Source organism: Rhagoletis zephyria, unplaced genomic scaffold, assembly GCF_001687245.7.
Source record: "Rhagoletis zephyria isolate East Lansing unplaced genomic scaffold, Rhagoletis_zephyria_1.1 Rzeph_scaffold_00343, whole genome shotgun sequence".
NCBI classification, from domain to species: Eukaryota; Metazoa; Arthropoda; class Insecta; order Diptera; family Tephritidae; genus Rhagoletis; species Rhagoletis zephyria.
This window is the reverse complement of record NW_016157427.1, coordinates 243,590-265,269: the sequence shown is the minus strand read 5'-3', so window position 1 is coordinate 265,269 and position 21,680 is coordinate 243,590. Positions and strand designations below refer to the sequence as shown.

Here is a 21,680-nt window from a genome sequence, read left to right as displayed (position 1 = left end):
ATGAAGATGAAGATGAAGATGAAGATGAAGATGAAGATGAAGATGAAGATGAAGATGAAGATGAAGATGAAGATGAAGATGAAGATGAAGATTAAGATTAAGATTAAGATGGAGATGAAGATGAAGATGAAGGTTAAATTAAGATTAAGATGAACTTGAACATGAACATGAACATGAAATTGAACATCAACATGAAGGTGAAGATAAACATTGACATAAACATCAAATGCGATAGAGACAAATATAGAGAGGAAGAAAGTGATAGGGACAAAAAGGAAATACAACTGAAGAATGTGCGATGTTATATTGTGGTGTGTCATGCTACATATGTTATGTTATTTAATCCTATGTTATGGTATGGTATGTTATGCTAAGTACTAAGCTAAACTCCCCGCCACTTAACCTATTCCAACTAATGATATTTCAGCTCAACTCACATAAACTATCCTTAATTTTAGCGGTTGAATTTCAACCGCTGGGCGAACACTAGTATATATTAATGGCCTATAAATCCTCTTTTCAAAACATGTTTTGTTTTTAAAATCAGATGAAAAATAGTCCAGCTGGTAATAGATAAGTGCATCAAGTACGAACACAACGGTTGTTTTTAAATAAAATAAAAATGGAGGGTTCAGGTACTATACAGAACCTATTGTAGTACTCGACCATACCTATAACCTTCACTAGCTTTTGTTTCGGGTGTATTTCATGACTTTTTTTGCAGCACCGTGTAATTGACCATTCATTTATATGGGAGGTGTCACGCGGCCTTTTCCAATAACCCTCACATTTCTGCATGAATATGGGATTAGCTTCATATAACTTCACATCAAGTTTCAGTACTCTATCATGAACACTTCCAGAGGTATACAGTAGAGATGGACACGGGACTAAATATTCAATCCCGATCCCCCCACATCCTCAAATTAAATTTTTAAGTCCCGAACCCGCCCATCCCGACATTTTTTAGAATTGTATCGCGGGTCCCGTAGGTCCCGAAATCTACCACTAAGAAAAGTGGATATGTCTTTAAATTAATTTTAAATAAAATTATGAAAGATCTGGCAGCATAAGAATATTCTGTTTTGCTTATTTCATAGAATGTTTTTAAGGAGGGTTTTTTGAATTTGCGATTCGCCGAATTTAGTTACGATCGGTAAAGCGGTTTAGGATTCAACTCCGTGCATACCTAGATACATATATAAATAGTTTCAATTTTATATACACAAGGTGTCCTAGATCAGCCGTATACCCTTTCTAAAATGGAGACAAATGTTTGCCAAATCGGGTATGATCTTTCTGTTGGAGGTATTATCGCCTTTCGGTTTCGACCGGAAGTGGGTTAAACTGACCAGAGGTCCTTCTTTTTTAAAATTTGATTCTGATGATAATAATACTTAGCTTTTGTTTGAAGCTTTTTTTCTTGGAAGTGCCTTTTTCAACCTCTAAATGACCTTTGAACTTCAACTGGCCCTGGTCTACTAAGTTTCCGAATCTGCGGTAAAAACATGCATATCCGATAAAAAAAAATGGACTTCCGGTAAATTTAACCCACTTCTGGTCGAAACCGGAAAAGCTTTCCAACACAAGCTATGTACTTTTATGCGCAGAATCTGAATCTGTGGTAAAAGCATGAATATCCCATTTAAAATATGGACTTCTGCTCGAAACCGAAAAAGTTTCCGATAGAAGTAGTTTTACGCGTAGAATCCAAATTTGTGCTAAAACCATGTACATCTCATTTAAAAAAAAGTGGACTTCCGGTCAATTTAACCCACTTCCGGTCGAAACCGTCACGCCAGATACTTCGGCTGATTAAACAAAAAGCAGAAAAGATTTTTACATTTGAAAACTTTCAAAATTAACCATAAACATTTCGAATGTTTCTACAAGCACTTGTATACAAATAGTCTTGCCAATTCGCAGTTTTGCAATTTTGTAACCCAAGTCAAAATCCACTTTTATTCTTTGTATCGTCACGCCAGCGCATATGTTTACAAATATCTTTAAATCGCTACTACCAACAGTTGTAATTTTTTTACTGAATAAGGGTCCATTTGAATGCTATGCAAAGCTAGAACCCCCTTTTAAAATTTTGACTTTTACAATTTTTTTGTTTTACATTTTGTCATACAGTATCACGTAACGCCAGATTGTAAGTTAATGCTGCTACTATATAAAACAGTGGAAAACTGTTCCTCCATAATTTAAGTATGTTCTGGACATCGGTCACTAGGTCGCCGAGGTTGTTCTTACAGGAGCAAGAGCGCTGCAAGAGCTTATAGAGTAGGTCCTTTGTTGCGTCGCACAGTGGTCAATAAATGGGATTTAATGATCATAATTCACTGGAGCCTTCATTTCTCAACCGATTTGATTAATTATTTTTTTAAATGAAAGCTAATAAAATTTTCAAGAGACTAGTTGAGCCCAATTTTCGAATTTTTATTTGTTTGTATTAAATTTTTTTAGTGCAAAGTGCAGAAATTGCGCCAATTTTGAAGAAGACCGATTCTTCTGTTCCAGCTAATAAAAGTTTCATATTAAAAACTATTTAAAAACAATTGTAGGGTTTTCCTAAATAAAAAAAAATTAAAAAGTAATAGTCTCTTGCAAATTTTATTAGCTTTCATTTTAAAAAATAATTAATCAAATCGGTTGAGAAATGAAGGCTCCAGTGAATTATGAACATTAAATTCCATTTATTGACCACTGTGCGTCGTCCTTCTCTTCCGTGGAGGTGTGGGCTCAAATGAGCGAGATGAAGAATCTCGTTTAATACGGATTGGGACGTGGAACTTATTCACCGGGGTGAACGACAATACTCGGCGACGGAGTCTCTCTCTTACTTCAAATCCGACACCTAATTTGCGCTCCTTCACATGGCAGCTTTTTTCTTCCCGAGGACAATAACTGGCCCAGAGGGGCCACCTTCCAGGTGAACGCCCTCTAATCGTAGTCCTTTGTACGTTCGCCTTTGTCGACATCAAAAGAAGGGGGTCTCATCCGAGGCAACTTTTGACTGACAGTATTGGTGGATTTTTTAAGCGGCGGGTCCCAAGCTCAGCTCATTACCCATTGCTTGGGGTTTGCTTTCCCATATTAGCTCTCTTCTAAATGGGTGTTCGTTCGGTTGCTCCTTAGTGTAACCACTGGGAGACGTGAGCTGCTTGAACCGCAAGCAAACAGGGCCGCCAGCAAAAAATCGGACCCGGTAATAGAGTCCCCTTTCCCATAAAAATTTTTAAGTAAATTTCAAGCGCAACCACAAAAACATTCATTTACATTAGGGTGCCCGTATTATAGATATGCGTAGAATAGAATTGAGTCATTGTTTTACAGTTCGAAAGGTTTTTGAAGGTGCCGCAAACATGCGGGTATTCGCTATTTAACAATACTTACTTATTACACAGGCCTACAAAAATGGAAAAAATTTAATGCAGCAAATGTTAACGCTATTTTTGACAGATTTTTTTTTGCTTATTACGAATCCGAAAGCATAAAGTTAGCATCAGCTCCAGATTTTAAGAAAAACGAGGTCAAATTGTCAAAAAATCGGGTATTTTGCAATATTTCAGAAGCTCTAGCAAAGAAAAAAAGGGTGGTAGAATCTTCCACTTAGGTTTAGATTAAAACTAAAAATCTCTACTACTATCCCAGCAAATTCCTGTACCTTTGCTTGATGGTCACTTACACTGGCGGTCATTACAATAGACTTGTTTTACTTTGAAGAGTTTTGGCTATATTTCCATGGTTTATTTTATGTTTACTATTTTTTATAAAAGCCTGGCTAGCTATAAAACAAACACCATATAAATCCCCTTTTCAAACTTTATACAAAAATTATAAAAATTCGATAAATTTTCAACAAATTTTGAAACTTTTTATTTAGAATTTTCTGGTATGCAGTTTTGTAGCCCATTTAATTTTAGGATAAAAAAGTGCAAGTTTTAATTGGCTACAAAATACCGTTGATTTTTAAGAATTTTTTTTTTGCTGACGGTGTCACGAATTTTTTCCCATACAAAATGTGCTCGACAATTTTTTATATGGAAGAGAATTCCTAGCATCGTAAACAAAAAGAAAATATCAAAAATCAACGGTACTTTCTAGCCACTTCAAACTTGCGCTTTATTATCCTAAAATTGAATGGGCCACAAAACTGCAAATTCTGCAAAAATTCTGAATAAAAAGTTTAACAATTTGGTGAAAATTTGTCAAATTTTTATAATTTTTGTACAATGTTTGAAGAGGGGATTTACATGGTGTTTGTTGTATAACCAGCCAGGCTTTTATAAGTACCTACCGCAATTAAGCAAAAGGTGGTAGAATCTTCCACTTAGGTTTAAAGTAAGGCCTGGACTTCTGACTTCAATACCTGAAAATGCCATTCCTGCACCTTGACCCTAAGGTCACCTAAAGTCATTTGTTGAACAGCTGACACTGATTTTTTCACATTTTAACCGACTTCCAAAAAAGGAGGAGGTTATCAGTTCGTCGGAATATATATATATTGTTTTATGTATGTTACTGCATAACTTTGGACCACATCAACCGATTTCGATAATTCTTTTTGCATCGGAAAGGTAGTGGTGGTCCCATGCTAATCTGCTTTAGATCCGATCATTGGATCATGAAATATATATATATATATATACATATGTATATATTTTTTTAAGTCGGTTTTTTTTGCTAAAAATTACTTGTTTTTTTTTTTAATTGCATAATTTTCCAGTATTTTTTTATTGCTGGACGATAAAACGTAAATAACTTCAGGTGAGCATCAGGCAAAGGTATAGGAATAGTATTCTCAGGGATAGTAGTCTGTAGTTCTAGCTTTAATTTCAGCCTAAGTGGAAGGTTCTCTTAACTTTTGTGTCCTTGCAAGAGGTTCTAAAATATTGCAAAAAACGCGATTTTTTTACTCTTTCACCACGTTTTTCTCAAAATCTGGAGCTGATGTAAACTTTATCTTTAACATTTGCCGCATCAAAATCGGTGTTGCCCTGTGTTACCAACACTAATTATATAAAGAGAAGCTCCATCTTTTTATAAGAGGTGATCTCGCGAACTGCAGAACTGAACCGCTCAGGAACAATTTACTACAAGAGCGTGCAATTGCTGGCTTATGCCGATAATATCGACATCAGCGGCAACGAAAACCGCGAAGTCAGTTCTCCCTTTTCCAAGTTGGATAAGGAAGCAAAGCGAATGGGTCTGGTGGTAAACGAGGACAAGACGAAGTATCTCCTGTCATCAAACAAACAGCCAGCACATTCGCGCCTTGGCACCCACGTCACTGTTGACAGTTATAATTTAAAAAAAAGTAGAGAATTTCAGTTACTTGGGAACCAGCATTAACACCGATAATAATGGCCCGTATGAACAAAAAATAAGCAATTACTTTTTCTTAAAATTTCTTACACGTTGCTTGATTTATTCAAAGAAAATTTAAGTAAAAGGTATGCAATTTTAATAAAAAGCAATTGCTTTGTTTTTATTCATTCGGCCTAATATCCGCATAGAAATCCAACGCAGAATCAATCTTGCCAACAAGTGCTACTTTGGACTGAGTAGGCAATTCAGGAGCAAAGTCCTCTGTCGACGTACGAAAACCACACTCTATAACGCTACGCGCACACTGCAGCCGGGATCGGCCGAATTGTGCTGCTGTGTGATTATATGGGCGCTCTCACACATAAACCGATAACCGAACCGACATCGGCCGTTGACGTCCGTCAGTGACGATAAATTCAAACATGTTTGTTTTTCTCGTCCGATGTCAGGTGAAAAGTACCAAAATGGACTGCGAAAAATTAACTTATTAGGTGTAAAAAGAAAAAAAATTACATATAAATCACATGTTTAGAGTATTTCAATTAAAATGTATCAAAATATTTCACTGCTTACAAAATTGTAATGAAAACTAGATTTGTGTGTGCAAATACGGTCGGCAAATAATCTTTGTCAAATTTGCCGGCCGAAATCGGTCGTCCTATCGGATGCAATGTGCGGCTAGCGTAAGTCACTCATCATGGCCGTGCTGGTATATGGCGCAGAAGCACGGACAATGACAACATCCGATGGGCCGGCTCTTGGAGTATTCGAGAGAAAGATTTTGCGGAAGATGTACGTGCCTTTACGCGTTGGCGACGACGAGTACCGCAGACGATGGAACGATGAGCTGTATGCGCTTTACAACGACATGGACATAGTGCAGCGAATTAAAATACAGCGGCCCCGCTGGCTTGGCCATGTCGTTCGAATGGACACCGACGCTCCAACTCTGAAAGCACTCAACTCGGAACCCGCAGGTGGTAGCAGAGGTATAACGCTTTCGTCAGGTTATTTAAGACGGTAATGGAGGATATGACATCTGTTGACCACAAAACCAAACGTGAACGTGAATTGTTCGCGAAAACGTTGGACCCAATGTTTCAATAAAATAAATAACTTTGGGCGGGGCGAAGTTTGCCGAGTCTGCTAGTGCTTACATAAAACACAAGTACAGAAGCAAGCGTTCAGCGTCAAATGGTTTAAGGGTAAAAATGACAAAGCTTCCAATAAACTTAAAGGAAATAATGAAATCATCAAAACAATTTCATTCCTCACATTAAAGCTTAATGAGCACAAAATTTGCATTGTGTATTCTTATTTTCGTAAACAGTCAAACCATTTTAAGAGTAGGTGTACCGGAAAACTTTTTTAGCACAAAAAGGGTGCCGTGGTGGAAAAGGTTTGGGAACGCCTGGTCAAGGGTACTGTATCATAAGCCGCGGGTGATGCGGCTCGAAGGACCATGTTTAGCTGAGTGAGAGCGGCAGACAAGGTTTAGAGTTGTGATCGGGTTAGAGCAGTTAAGGAGGTAGGGATTACCTTTGTTACGAGTGTTCATATATCGAGTTCAATGAGCCCATATGGTTTATAAATGCATATCAAGTCAATCACGCACTTCATATGTCTGATATGCGAGCGATAGAGAGAGAGAGATATGCGGGCAGGCTGATGAAGCGGTAGCGCATGATGTGACCCTTTTACCACTTATTAATTGCAGCCTCCATTGGAGGAGTCATGCTCTAGCTGCCGTAGGCTGCTTCGCAATGAGCTGGGATTTATTCAGGGATGCATTCATGCAGAGTCCTTGTGTGACTTGGTTTGAACCATTGGTTGTTCAGAGGAAGTTTTTCATTTGTCATAATAATAAACCACAAAAGCTGAATTTTATATGCAAACACTTGTTTCCTATCTTTTGTTGTTTTAAAGATAAATGTGTTTTTAAGTGGTATTTAACGTTGCATTTTTTGGAATTCGGTTATATATAATGTCACCAGTGATCGGACTCAAAAAAAAAAATATGTCGTAGAATCTGGAAAAAAATGTGGTAGATTTCAAAAAATGTGGTAGATCTCAGGTTTTGGATCAAATTTTGTACAAAAATTTAAAAAATTCTGCAAGGTTTCACCTAAACTGCAAGATTGAAGTTGCTAAAAATTGCTTTGAGTTTTGGCAATTTCTTTCCTTGCAGTATAAAGCAGTTCCTTCCATATCAAGATATTTTTCGAACATATTTTGAAAGATTTCTGCAACCTTGCGCAGTGCTGCCAGCTTTTCTTTTTATCACATCACGATGTAGCGCACAAATGTGGCACGTTCCAAAAACAGCTACTTGGGATTTGCCGATTTTGATAATTCTCAAGTAAAAGTAAACATCGCTTTAGAAACTTTAGATACACTGAAACTTGCTAATACTTTCACAAAAATTGCCGTTTTTTAACATTTTCGCTATTAATTCTTTTTATAAATCATATATTTTGCAATTTAGCAAAATAAACCCAGTTTTCTGTCGAAAAATTGAATCGTTAGTGTTTAGTGTTGGAAAATTTTTGTTCTTAAATTAAGAAAATTATGTCGGGCAAAAATAAAACTACTCAAAAACGCGAATATGTGGTAGATTTCAGACCTTGTGTGGTAGATGTGGTAGATGCTCAAAAACGTGGCAGATCTACCACAATGTGGTAAAAGTCCGATCACTGAATGTCACACGTACGGGAAACCTGGCGAATCCTGCAAAGTTAAAAATTAAACTAAAGTATTTTAATAAAGATTCAAAGAAACTATAAAAATATTAACTCTTCGAAAATACACATTTATGAGAAATCTGTAAACCGAAATACGCAGTCTTTAACGTTACTTACTTGACTATATTCTCCATTTTGTTCGTTACTTAATATACTTGCCTTTTAGCAATAAGTTTTTTTTAATTAAATTAAATTTAAGAAATATATATATTTTTCTCTTTAAAATAATAAAAATTGATAAATAAAAGAAATTAAAATAAAAAATGAAAATAAAGCAAAAATAAGTGAAAAAAATATTTTAAAAAATTACATGAAAATAAAATAAAATTTTTTTCTTCTTACCTAATTAAAAAAGAAAAAATAAATAAAAAAAAAGAAGAAGAAAATCCCCTGGCTGAGGCTCGAACTCAGATCTTTTGAATGGCACTCCTTCGCTCTGCTAACTCGGCTAATTGCGGCTGGTAGAGCGACGCGAGCTAAATGATATACAAGTGCTTTGTCTCAAAATAGGCTTTCACCACGAGTAGTGAATGAGAGAGCTTTTTTCTAACATTTTTTTGCTAAAATAACAAAAATCTTTCGAACTATCTTGCCATCTGTCTTACGAAAGACTTTTTACTATCTTAGCCAGAATTGCCCTGTTTAGATGTATGTATATTAACAATTTTGTGGACATTTTAAAGAACAACTGAAGTCTATCTTTAACGGACAAACAAAATAGCACATGCCGACAGAGCTTTCTTTACCGTCAGAGCAATAACTTTTATTTAAAAGAACATATTCAGTTGCTGAAAACAAAAATATCTTAAAAGGCTGTGAATAGCGGTAAAATAATTATATATATCTTTTGAATTACAACACATATGCTATTTTGTTTGTTCGCGAAGGATAGACTTAATTTTTTTTTCAAATGTCCACATAAATTACATATATCAAGAATTGGCGGGTGGGTCAAAGAAATAATTTTCTTCACTCGTTCCTCGCTCCAAAATTGTTTACCAATCACATGTATAAATTAGGGGGGTAATTTTTTTACTATGCGCGTATAGCATAGGAGGATTTTACGTGTATTTCTAAGCAAATTCGCCGAAGAAACCATGGATCTGAAATCAATTTGGGGTTTTCCAAATTGGGAAAAGGTTTCGAAGAAAATTTGAAAATTTTTACTGTTACCTCTTCTGGTGGAAGTTTTAAGAAAACCATAAGTTCAGAAATGGATTCCTCATACCAAAAAATCTTTTATATACACGTAGAATACTTCTGTGCTATACGCGCCTAGTCGGAAAAATCTCCCATACAAATGACTCGCCCTAGTATACATACATATGCATATCAAAAAAATTTAAATTTTAATGAACTGTAATAATCTTGTATACCAATTAAATTATCTTTTTTGTTTTGTCTAAGCCCCAATAATTAATACTAAATAGACTTCCAAAAAGACTCCGGAGACGTAAAAAAAATTATACAAAAGGCCCTCCGATGACATCTTTCCTGGGGCCCTGCATATCGACACTTATTCACGGTGGAACAGCAATTTTTGGGTATTAGCGAAATAATGCCCCAACTTTAGTATTCATGCGGCGTAGTCAGACTCCAAAGGACTTTGTCCACCTCATCCCAAAAAAAATCGTAAGAAGAAGAGTTGGAAAAATAAATTTTTCTACGAAAAAAATTCTGGTTAAATTTATAGAAAAGAAATATATTTGAAGCCAATTTATACACAAAATTCGTGACGGAATGTAACATGTGTGTACATATTATGATTACCGCTTGCTGCTGGGTTACAAAACACTTGCTGTACTTTACCAGCGACAAGTTCAAAATACGTGCATAAAAATTAACAGCACAGGCATAAAAGTGTCAAATAAGGGACAATAGAACATGCAAGGGAAAGTTCACTACCCTGCAGGAAATGTATTTAACTATAAGCTAACCTTAAGTTGATTAGGAAGGAGCTAAAAGTCACTATTATCTGTGTATGTCCTTTGACGAAAGCTAACTATATTTCTATGGTGATGGCCGCGAATTTTTTTTTTATTTGTCCTCAATTCGAAAAAGTATTTGCGAAGTGCAGGATATTTAAATAGAAATGGGTTTAAAGAAAACTATCTCCTGCATTACTTGTCAACTAGTTTCAAGTTAGCTTTTTGTAGCTAACTACAAGTTATATAAAAACAAACAAAGTTAACTACAAGTGGGTCCTTTTTAATCAATTGATAATTTTTTTCTGCAGGGTAGCTACTGCCTTAATCACATACATACATATGTAAGTATATTCATACATACATACGAGAATGCATGTATGCATATAAGGATGTATGTATATGTATATATATGCTAATCGACCCTATTCAACCCGCTTTTTGAATACGCACTTTATAGCCTGGGCAATGTTGCATATGTAGTAGCCACCTTTACCACCAACACTAGCTTTTACCACTACCATTGGTAAAAAGGACACAGCCGGACATTTGCTAGCCCTTTGCTAGCCTTTGGTAGCAGTGTACCACTATAGATCGCAGCCAGTATGCGGTTTTATTTTACTAGCATTACGTCGCGGTCTAAGCTCGAATTATGTCTTAGGCATTTAAGACACCGTCTGTGTATCGTGAAAAGTGTTGGATGTTTGACCTCTGCAGACCGTTCGGTTAGTTGGTTTTTAAAAATTATAAAATGAACTAAGATAAAATTACGTGCATACATATGCACATACGTGCATATATAACACAAATTAATCGTTCTAAATGTCCGACAAATGTATGAATTCTGGGATCAAAACTTAGCCAAATTTTTTTGAGCAATCGCAATGATATCCAAATATAGGAAATGAGGTCATTGGTTGCATAAAAGAGTTTTAGAATATGTGTACTAAATATAAAAAGAATTAAATTGGCAATAGAGCCAGTTTGCAGAAAGTTGTATGTAAGCATTTGCTTAGAAAAAGCTGCATTAAATTCTGTTCAAAATTCTGACACAAAACTCTACAAAACATCAGATTTTACCTGAGACATAACTATGTAATATAAGAGAAAAGAATAAAAAACAATCAATAATTATTATATTATGATACACATTTTTCGAGTCGTCTATAATTATTATTCAACGACTTATATTATAAAAGTCCTTTCAAGTAATTATTATTCCGGGTCTTGCATTTTACAGATTGTAATTTTAAAAAATAAAAATCCAAAATGGAGATTGTTAAAGTAAAAAATTTCTCTGGAATTGGTTAGCTAAAACAACAATTCGGACAGATATGAAGGTTTAAATGTAAAGCATGTGAAAAAGCAGATTTCGGTTTATATGTGGCGTTAGTACAGCGACGAGTCTTCGAGTTGATTAGATTTTAAGAGATTTCTCGCCTATTGTGCTTTCTAAAAGTCGTGGCATTCCAATATTGTGAATAAGTGTATAGATCTTCGCTTATTATAAATTTAAAAACTTCCATAGAGGGAGTGCCTCGAATTCGTATCTGAAACAGAAACGACGCCGATCTTCCTATATTTACCCCAGCCTAAGCGTTCCTCAGCAATAGAGTTGCAAAACTATCGTTTGTACTATCGATAGTATCTATAATTTTATTTTTTGAAAAACATCGATTGTTTTTGGGTGATAGTCGATAGTATGCCGGTGCATTGAAATTTTGTGATCTTTACTTAAATAAGTGACGCTGTAAATTGAACAAATGAAAATATTTAGAATTTCACGCTTAAGATGTAATATTTATACTTACCTATGTGCAATATTTATATTAACATATGTACATATGTATATATTATACACACTTTGTTCGGAGCTGAAGTTTCCCTACATATACAACACGATAGTATACGATACTATCGGAAATTTCGATAGTATTTTTCAAACTATCGAATGGCGTCACTGTCGATAGTTTTACAGCTCTACTCGGAATTCGGCTACTATTTCTGTACGGCTAGCTAAGAAGAACTCCTTCTGCTCAAAGCTCAACATTTCGTTGCCTTCTAAACAGCTCTGGGCAAATTTGAAAAGGCTTGGCGTGCGGTCAAGCTCAGAAATAGCCTGCTCACTTGATCCCAATGAACTCAATATTTTTTTTTTGCTTCAAGTAGTTCCTTGTGTAATTACACGTCTGTAGCAAAGACCACTTCTTAGTCTTCTGACCAACACTCTCTCTCGACATTTCAAGTTAGTTCCTTTTGCGAGGAGGAAGTGGCCAGGTGTGTATGTGGTATTAAATCTAATGCTGTGGGGAATGACGAGCTTCCGATCAAGTTTGTCAAATTAATTTTTCCTAACATTCTCGCCTGCTTTACACACACACTTAATCACTGCTTAACCACTTCGTACATTCCATCCAATTGGAAAGTAGCAAATGTCACATCAATAGCCAAAAAATCTGGTGCTTCTCTGATTTGTGAATTCTGGCCCATAAGTATATTAACAAGATTTTCTAAGGTGTTTAAGATGCTTTTAACAAATATCTGAATTCATTCATAAAAATAAACCCTCTGCAGAGTGGGTTCAGAGCTTGTCACTCCTGTTCTACTGCTGTTTTAAAGTCTTAGACGATATACGTCAGCCATTCGATCAAAGTCATTTAACACTATTTTGACTCTGTACACCATAATTTATTGTGTGAAAAACTCGCTAAGTATTTCAGCTTTAGCAATATGGCAGTAAAACTCATAGAGAGCTATTTGAGCGACAGGTTTCAAAAAGTGAAAATCGGCAATAATTGTTCTAACCTCGTACATATGTACTCTGGTGTTCCTCAGGGATCCATATTGGGCCCCCTATTGGTTAGCATTTTCATAAACGAGATTTTCAGCACCTGCGCTCATACGCGCTTACATGCCTATGCCGATGATGTCCAGCTGAATGTTTATAATAAAATTGGATCGATTCAGAATATTTGTCAACAACTTAACGAGGACTTAAGCTCAATATTAGCATGGTTTAGGGAAAATTTACTTTGCCCCAATGCTCAAAAATCTTGTAAAATACCTATCACTAAAGATAAATTGTCGGCATCTGATGTTCCCAACTTATTTATTGGTGCCAACCAGCTTAAATTAGTTGACAAAGCAAAAAATTTGAGTTTCGTTATTAACTCTAGACTTGCGTGTGATGATCATGTTAATGAAGTTGTGAGTAAAATATTTTTTACTCTACGATGTCTTAGAGTAACTTCACCTTATGTACCGGTAGCCACTAAAAAAAGTTAATTACAAGTTTAATTGTTCCTTACATCACGTACTTTGAAAACGTTTACGGCAAATTAGATTCCCACTCATTCCAAAAATTGAAAATCGCCATTAACTCTGCCACAAGATAAGTATTTGGTTTAGTGGCGGATCCAGCGGGGGGGTTTTGGGGTTAAACTACGTGTCAGTCAGTGGCGGACCCAAGGGGGGTGTTTTAATACATAGACGCCATATTATACATGCATATGCGCCATATTAAAACACCCCCGCTGGATCCGCCAGTGATTTGGTTTAAAGAAATACGATTATCTCTCTTCTATGCGTAATTCTATACCTACTTGGCTGTGATTTACAAAATTTCCTGAACGCGCGTTATTGCATTTTTATGTTCAAATTATTTATCACGAAGATCCCGGAATATTTGTATAATAAACTTGAGTTCTCCAAGAATACCCGTTCGTCAGGTCTTATTCTTCCGAGATTTAACTATTTATGCATTGTTTTTTATTAATGCGGTAAGGCTCTGGAACTCCCTTCCACTGTCCTTGAAGAACGCGTTGCACATTGGCAACTTCAAAAAACTTATATTTCACTTTTTTTCTTCCAAGCGTGATAAAGAATAGTGGTTATAAGCTTACCTTTTGTTTTATTTTAGAATATATGATTTGTAATTCAACATATACATTACTTTATCTATATTGTAATATTAATTAATTATTAATAATAATAATTAATTATTAATTACGAACTGTACGAAGCTTTGAGTAGAGTAAAGTCTTTAAGAACTTAAAAATTATCTTGGGTTATCAGGTCTCTAGCAATACGAGATTAATTTTTGTCTTTAACGAAGATCTTTAAATAAATCTTGAGCTAAATACTGAAGGGGAAACAAGAATCAAAAATTTTGTACGCCCAAGTATTATGACATTTTATTTTATTATATAATATATAGTTTATAAATGAATTATATTTTTATAAATCATATGTTTTGAATCATATGTTTTTGAGAAAAATACACCGTAGTGATTTAAAAATTTCAAAAGTACATTTCTCAACTGAAAAATAAGATGTTCGAGCTAACTCGACGGCACACAGTGTACTTTTTAACACTTCATGCGAATTAATCGTAGCGATTTCGACAGAAGCAACATGGTTTCGAAGGCTAATGTAATTTCCTTTCACGGGAAATATTGCCATTGAGCCACAATTACTCCTGGACCTTAAAAAAACATGCAAAATCCAACGGATTTATTCCAAAAAAAGTTTTGTATTTTTTATTATACTAATATTATAGATCTTGAGACGGGAAATACGATTCCACTGTTTGAAAAACGAAAAAAATTGTAACCTCTCAATTTGAAAAATGCATTATATATTGCAATTTTTATGATTTGCATGCCGATATGTATCCTTCACACAATTTTATATTCCTCGAACACGTAGTGTATTTTAGTGCTGTTCAATACCTTCAATTTGAGCCAAGGTTCTAGGCCCTTTCAGAGCCAAATTATAACGATTCTGAAGTTAAACTTCGAAATTTCATTCGACATTTTACGCAATTTTTTTTTATAATTTCGGAGTAAAAACTAGTACAGCAGTTTCGAAGTTTGGCTTAAAATTGTTATAACTTGGCTCCTAGTGGGCCTAGAAACTTCTACCTTAGCTCAAATTAAAGGTCTTGAATTCCACTAAAACGCAATTGTTGCCCGAGGGATATAAAATTCTATGAAGGATGCACAGCTGCATGCAAAAAAAATGCAATAAGTAATACATTTTTTTAATTAAGGTCTTCAAATTTTTTTCAAATTTTGGGCAGTGGAATCGTGTTGCTCGTCTCATAATCTATAATATTAGTATAATAAAAAACACAATCTTTTTTTTTTTTGAATAAATCCGATTGATTTTGCATGTTTTTTTCGGAGAACAATTTTTTTAAGGTCAAGGAGTAATTGTGGCTCAATTGCAATATTTTTCCGTGAAAGGCAATAAGGCATACTAGAGTGCAAGTTACTGTCGAAATTCGACAGTTTTTCTAGTTTTAGAAGCCTTGGAGAGGTTTTCTAACTTAACACGTAGCAAAACTTATACGGTACAAATTAACTAACCGGAAAATCTTCTGTTGGTCTTTGGAGGACCTCGGCAGGACTTGGAATTGACCCGATACATTCAAGTTTATCGATAAATTTCAATGATTTGATACATATCGATAGTTCGATGAATTTCAAGAACACTAAAATTCGATAACCTAACAAAATTCGTTAACTCGACCAATTTCGATAAATGTGAAATTCGATGGCTCGATAAATTTCGATAACTCAAAAATGTAAAAACTTTGGATACCTTTATAAATTTTTACTTTTGACATCTCCACATTTTTCGAAAGCTATCGAAATATTTTGATATCTCATTACACTCGATAAAATTCGATAAGCAGTGATAAATCGATAAGCTTATATAATCTTGAAATTTCGATAAATCGATATATATTGAAAATTCCATAAACTTCGCTTCGTTGAACCAACCAATTTCAGTAGATCAATAATTATCGATAACTCTGTAAGTTGAAAGAACTCCATGCATTACGTCACCTCGATATATTTCGTTAAGTCTATAAATAATGATCATTCAATAAATATCGATAACTTGATACATTTCTTTAACTTGACAAATTTCGTTAATCCCACATGTTTTTATAGCTCGATAACTATCCGTAAATTTGGACAACTTAGTTTCTGTGTCTATAAATTTCGACAACTCAGTAAACATTGATCGGTTTGAATAATTCGATACGGTGCGATAACTTAATAAGCATGGATAAATTTCGATAATTATAAACTTCGATGATTCGATAAATTTCAGTAACCTTTATGGCTGATTTTATTTCGATTCCTATCGGAAAATTTCAGCTCTGTTAACCTTATGTATTTCTCATTGTCTCCATTCTCGCCTTTATCTCAATTTTCAACTTTATCTTCACTTTTGCCTTTTTTGTCTTCATCGTTATCACTTGTTTCTTCATCTTCATATTTATCTTTATTTCAAAGTTTAATTTCAAATACGAAGTAAAACCAAATGCGAAACCGCTTAAATTGAATAGGTTGCAAAAACAACCATACACAAATATGGAAATTTTTAAACGACGATTTTCAACCAATTTCGAAACTATAAAAACTCTCCTCATCTACAGAAAATTACTTTTCCAACGGTGTTTTTGGATTTGAAATCGGTAACTTTACCTTGGTCTTCATCTTTGTTTTTATCTTTCACATCTTTGCTTATATCCTTTTCTTTTTCTATTCACGTAGATGAGATGAGGTGCGATGACGTGATAAGATGTGACGTGATTTTATGTGATGTGATAGGATGTCATGTCATGTGTTGTCATATCCTCTGATGTCATGCCATATGATGTCATACCATATGATGTCATATCATGTGATGCCACGTCATGTAATGCCATGTCATGTCATACGATGTCATATCATGTGATGTCAAGTCATGTGATGTTATGCCATATAATGTGATGTCATATCATATAATGTCATGTCACGTGATATCGTGTGATGTGATATCATATTATGTGATGTAATATCATGTGATGTCTCTTCATATCATGTGATAAAATGTGATGTGATGTCATGTAATGTGATCACATTCCATGTTCCGATTAGTGTATCGATAACCCTGTTGATAACTGTGTCGATAAAAATACCGATAACAATATCCATAAACATATAGAAAAATACAACGATTGTAAAATCGATTAATTCATCGATAAATATAACAATCATCAGTATCGATTATTGTACATATCGATAACAATATAAATCAATTATTTAATCGATTATTATACCGATAACAATATCCATTATTGTATCGATAACAATATCGATTATTATATTGATTATTATATCGATTACAATAGCGGTTATTTAATCAATAACAGTATCGATAACAATATCGATTATTTTATCGATAGCAATATCGATTATTATATCGATAAAAATATCGAGTTTTATATGGATAACAATATCGATCTTCACCTCATCCATTTCTTCATATTTATCTTTATTTTTGCATATTCCTCTCACCTTTACCTTAAAGTGTTTAAATTTACTTTGATCGTCGTTTTTGCCTGAACCTCTAGGCATCTTGGTTTTTTTTTTATTCTCAAAATGTTAAACCGCTGAGTACCATTTCCATGTGCATTATTCCCTTCGAATTTGACGATTTACTCCCAACCAACTGCCGCTAAAGAAGTTTCACTTCATAAATTCAAGAAATGTTCTTACCATTTCAGTTACCCTTATTCTTATGTATCGGTCATTGTCTCCATTTTCGCCTTTATCTCATTTCACTTTTCCTTCTTCCTTTTTTGTCTTCATCGTTATCACTTGATTTCTTCATCTTCATATTTATCTTTATTTCGAAGCTTAATTTCAAATGTGTAGTGAAGCAACAGGCGAAACATGTCAAATTGAACATGTTGCAGCAACATGTATACACAATTCGAAAATGTTTAAACGACGGTTTTTCAACCAATTGTGAAACCATAAAAACTCTGCTCAACTACGGAAAAATGCCTTTCCAACGGTGTTCTTGGTTTTGAAATCGGTTCGGTAGAATCGCCAAACGAACGGAGACAAAATTTATGTGAGCGTATTAATATAAGGCATATAAAAATTCTGCTTCTGTCGAAAGCGCCACGATTAATTCGCATGGAGTGTTCAAAACGCACACTGTGCGGAATGTGAAAGGACAAGCGATATATTTTAAAATGCTGTGCATAGTTTTCACAGATAAGTTCAGCAACAAAATTGATTAGAAATGGCAAGCTTTATCTCAGAAAAAATTTCATGTCGAAATGTGCAATTAGCACGAAATTGTTCCGGAAGTAGAATCACAATAGGGACCAAGAGTGTAATTAAAATTCTTAACCAAACTCAGATTTCTCGACCGACTCGGATTTGGGAGGGGAAAACATCCCTATTTACCAGTTAGTTTACACATTTCGATGGTCCTCTGTAATTGCGGCACATCCCAAAATTTCACGTTTTTGAGTTATATACCGGATTAGGTTTATAAATAACCATATTTTTCTATGGAAAATCGACATAGGCTTAGTTGTTAGCAATCCAGAATAGGCGCAGTTTTGCCTTTTGTCACAAAACCGAAGTAGCCAAACCTTACTACTGAACATTACATACATTTATCGTGAATATTGGCACAAGTCAAAAACTCTCGTTAGGTTAGTCATGCTTTTATGTGGAATTTTTTCCATTTAACTTTTTACGAGTTGTTACATATGTCGTATTTTTTCAGTCCAACACTTACTAAATCTTTAGAAAGTCATAGTTTGAAAAATTAATGATTTTCCCTACAGAATGACTGCAAATAATCCGGAATAATTACACACAAAATCTTTAATTGGCTCTACTGAAATATATGAAATTTTGAGTTGTGTCGTTATTGCAGAGGACCATCGATGTGTATTAATAAGGATTAATCAATCAACTACATTAAAATTTCGAAATAAAAATTTCGAGGCATTTTTTTTATATGTAAATTCCCCCCTAAATTCGATCCTGGCGACGCCCATGCTTGACAATAGGCCATTTCTTGCGTGCCTCTTTTCCAAACCTCTCCAACCATTGAGACTGCTATAAAAAGACGCCGACCGCTCATCAGTGTTGCAACCATTTACGTTAATTTTCAAATTACACTGAAAATAAAATCTCCTCAAATTGCTACGAAAAACTTTCGTAGTCTTGGTTTTTATACAATGTAGGTACGAAACTTTCGTTCATAATACGAATACATTTTTCACAACTCAACAAGATTTTACGAACCATTCGTAGATAGGAAAGACTTTCACAAGGCATTTTTTCAGTACAATTTACGAAATCTTACGACTATTTTAAGAAACACATTCGTAAATTTCTAGTCAAATCTCTGTACGAATAATTTTGTATATTGTAGAAAGGCATTCGTAATATAAACGTATGGTTTTAAAATGTACGAAATCTACAATTCTGTATTCGTTAATACTTTCGTACATGTTCTAATGCAGAAACATGTTTTTTAAATTCGTACAACATACGTACATCATATTTTTATGTACCTACCGAGTGTCATTTTGAAATTACTGGTTGGCTGCTGTGAGACGTATAATATAATTTTAAACTTTTTAAGAAGGGATTTGCTGGATAGAAATACAATACAACATTAAATATTGAAGCTGTTGATATACGCTTTTAAGCATACAATGTTTTTAACATAGCCTACGTTGAGCCTTGTGCTGCAATGTGGGACCTCATAAATAGGCAATTTCATTAGTTATCTATCAACGGCAAGCCCAAGCCAGAAACAGACGCACTAATTAATGAAATTAAAAGTAAGTACATGTATGATTTTTCACTGAAACTTGCATTTTAAATGCCTTATATTTTTTCTTTAATTTATAGTCGGGATGGAAACAAACATCAAAGAAGCTGCGAATCTCCCAAGTACCTCCACATAAAAATAAAACCAGTATTCTTTATATCTGTTCATATTTTATATCTTATTTAATTTTTAATAATTTAACACTTTGTATCAATACACTTTATTGAATGAAGGCTAAGCAATAAAAGAGTATGTAGTATGGAACCTATTCGTCCCATACTAATCTGGTTTAGATCCGATCATTGGATCATGAAATGTATATATATATATATATATATATATATATATTTATATGAGAATTGAAGTCGGTTATGTTTTTTGCTTAAAAATTAATTGTGTTTTCCCTTTTTAATAAGTTTTTAGGTCCTAAATATCCGTTGTAATTAGCCTTTTTTTCTCATATAAATGCATAATTATGATTAACTTCCGTGTTTTTTTTTCATTTGAAATAATTTTGAACGGCTTCACTACTTGCATAGTGTGTGCGTTGGCGAAAAAAGAGTAACTCTTATATATTATAATTTATAAATAATCTTATGAAAAAGATATTATGATTGAAGATTAAAATGAACAAAAAAACTTTTTAACAAAACTTGTTTTAAAATTTCTCGTTAGATGTAATTTAATAATAATAGATTGGCGCTTCACATATGTTAGTGTTTGGCCGAGCTTCTCCTCCGATTTGTGGCGTGTGCCTTGATGTTGTCACACGAAGTGGAGGGACCTCCAGTTTTACGCCGACTCCGAACGGCGATTGTATTTTTATGAGAAGCAGTTTTTCATGGCAGAAATACATTCGGAGGTTTGCCATTGCCTGCCGAGGGGCGACCGCTTTTAAGAAAAACCCTTTTTCTAAATTTTTTTGCGATGTTGCTTTGACCAGGGCTTGAACCTAGGCGCTGCGGAGTGGAAGCGCGCACTGCTTACCACTACACCACAGTGGCCGTAATTTATTTAACCTAAATTTTACTTTTCGCAGCCCGCCACTGCTTACTCATATTATTGTCTATTAGCTAAGCCTATTAGCTTAAGTTTAGTCTTGTAATTGAAATTTTTGTTATTATGAAGTACGCTTAAAGACTTCGAGTTTTACTTTACTTACAAAGTAAATAAATGAAATAAAATAAAATGAAATTGTCGTCGCCAGGGAGTGAAGAGGAAAAAGTTCTTGTAATTTATTTCGTTGTCCGATCAACCGTGCAGTGAAACGCCAGATCATTGGAGAACTTCAAGAACTTTTTCACGGATATACCCTGTCGTTAGGTTTTTCAAGGCGGCAATGGAAATACATATGCCTTCTGACAACCACCAAACCGTAATATCTTACTTCTTACTAATATTATAAATGTGAAAGTTTGTATGTTTGGATGTTTGGGAAATCATCACGCGGAAACGACTGAACGGATTTGCATGAAGTTTTGTACGCAGATAGCTTATGGGCCAGATTGGTTAATAGGCAATTTTTAAGAGTTGCCACCTGTTAAAAGAGTTTAATTTATTTAATATGCGGGAACGACTGAATGGATTTGCATGAAAATTTGCACACAGATAGCTTATGATCTACAGTGGAAAATAGGCAACTTTTCTTAAGAGTTGCCACCTGTTAAAAAAGTTTCATTATATTAATACGCGGAAGCGACTGAATGGATTTGCATGAAATTTTGAAGGCAGATAGCTTATGACTTACAGTAAAAAATAGGGTAATTTTTTGGAAGAGTTGCCACCTGTTAAAAAAGCTTAAATAAATTAATACGCGGACACGACTAAACAGATTTGCATGAAATTTTGCACACAGATATATTATGACCTAAGTTAGAAAGTAGGCTACTTTTTTTAAGAGTTGCCACCTGTTAGAAATGTTTAATTTAATTAATACGCATAAACGAGTCAACTGATTTGCATGGAAGTTTTCACACAGATAGCTTATGAGCTACGTTGAAAAATAGGCTACTTTTTTTAAGAGTTACCACCT

The 21,680-nt window shown here is 34.4% G+C and overlaps 1 protein-coding gene across 1 annotated transcript in view; it reads left to right on the top strand.

The window, feature by feature from the left end:
- The first annotated feature begins 10,595 nt into the window (after positions 1-10,595).
- Positions 10,596-21,680, top strand: part of LOC108359126 (forkhead box protein O) — a 170,167-nt gene continuing 159,082 nt past the window's right edge. The window contains exon 1 of the mRNA XM_017610804.1: positions 10,596-10,725. The gene's annotated coding sequence lies outside the window, so the exon portion shown is untranslated. The remainder of the gene's footprint in view (positions 10,726-21,680) is intronic.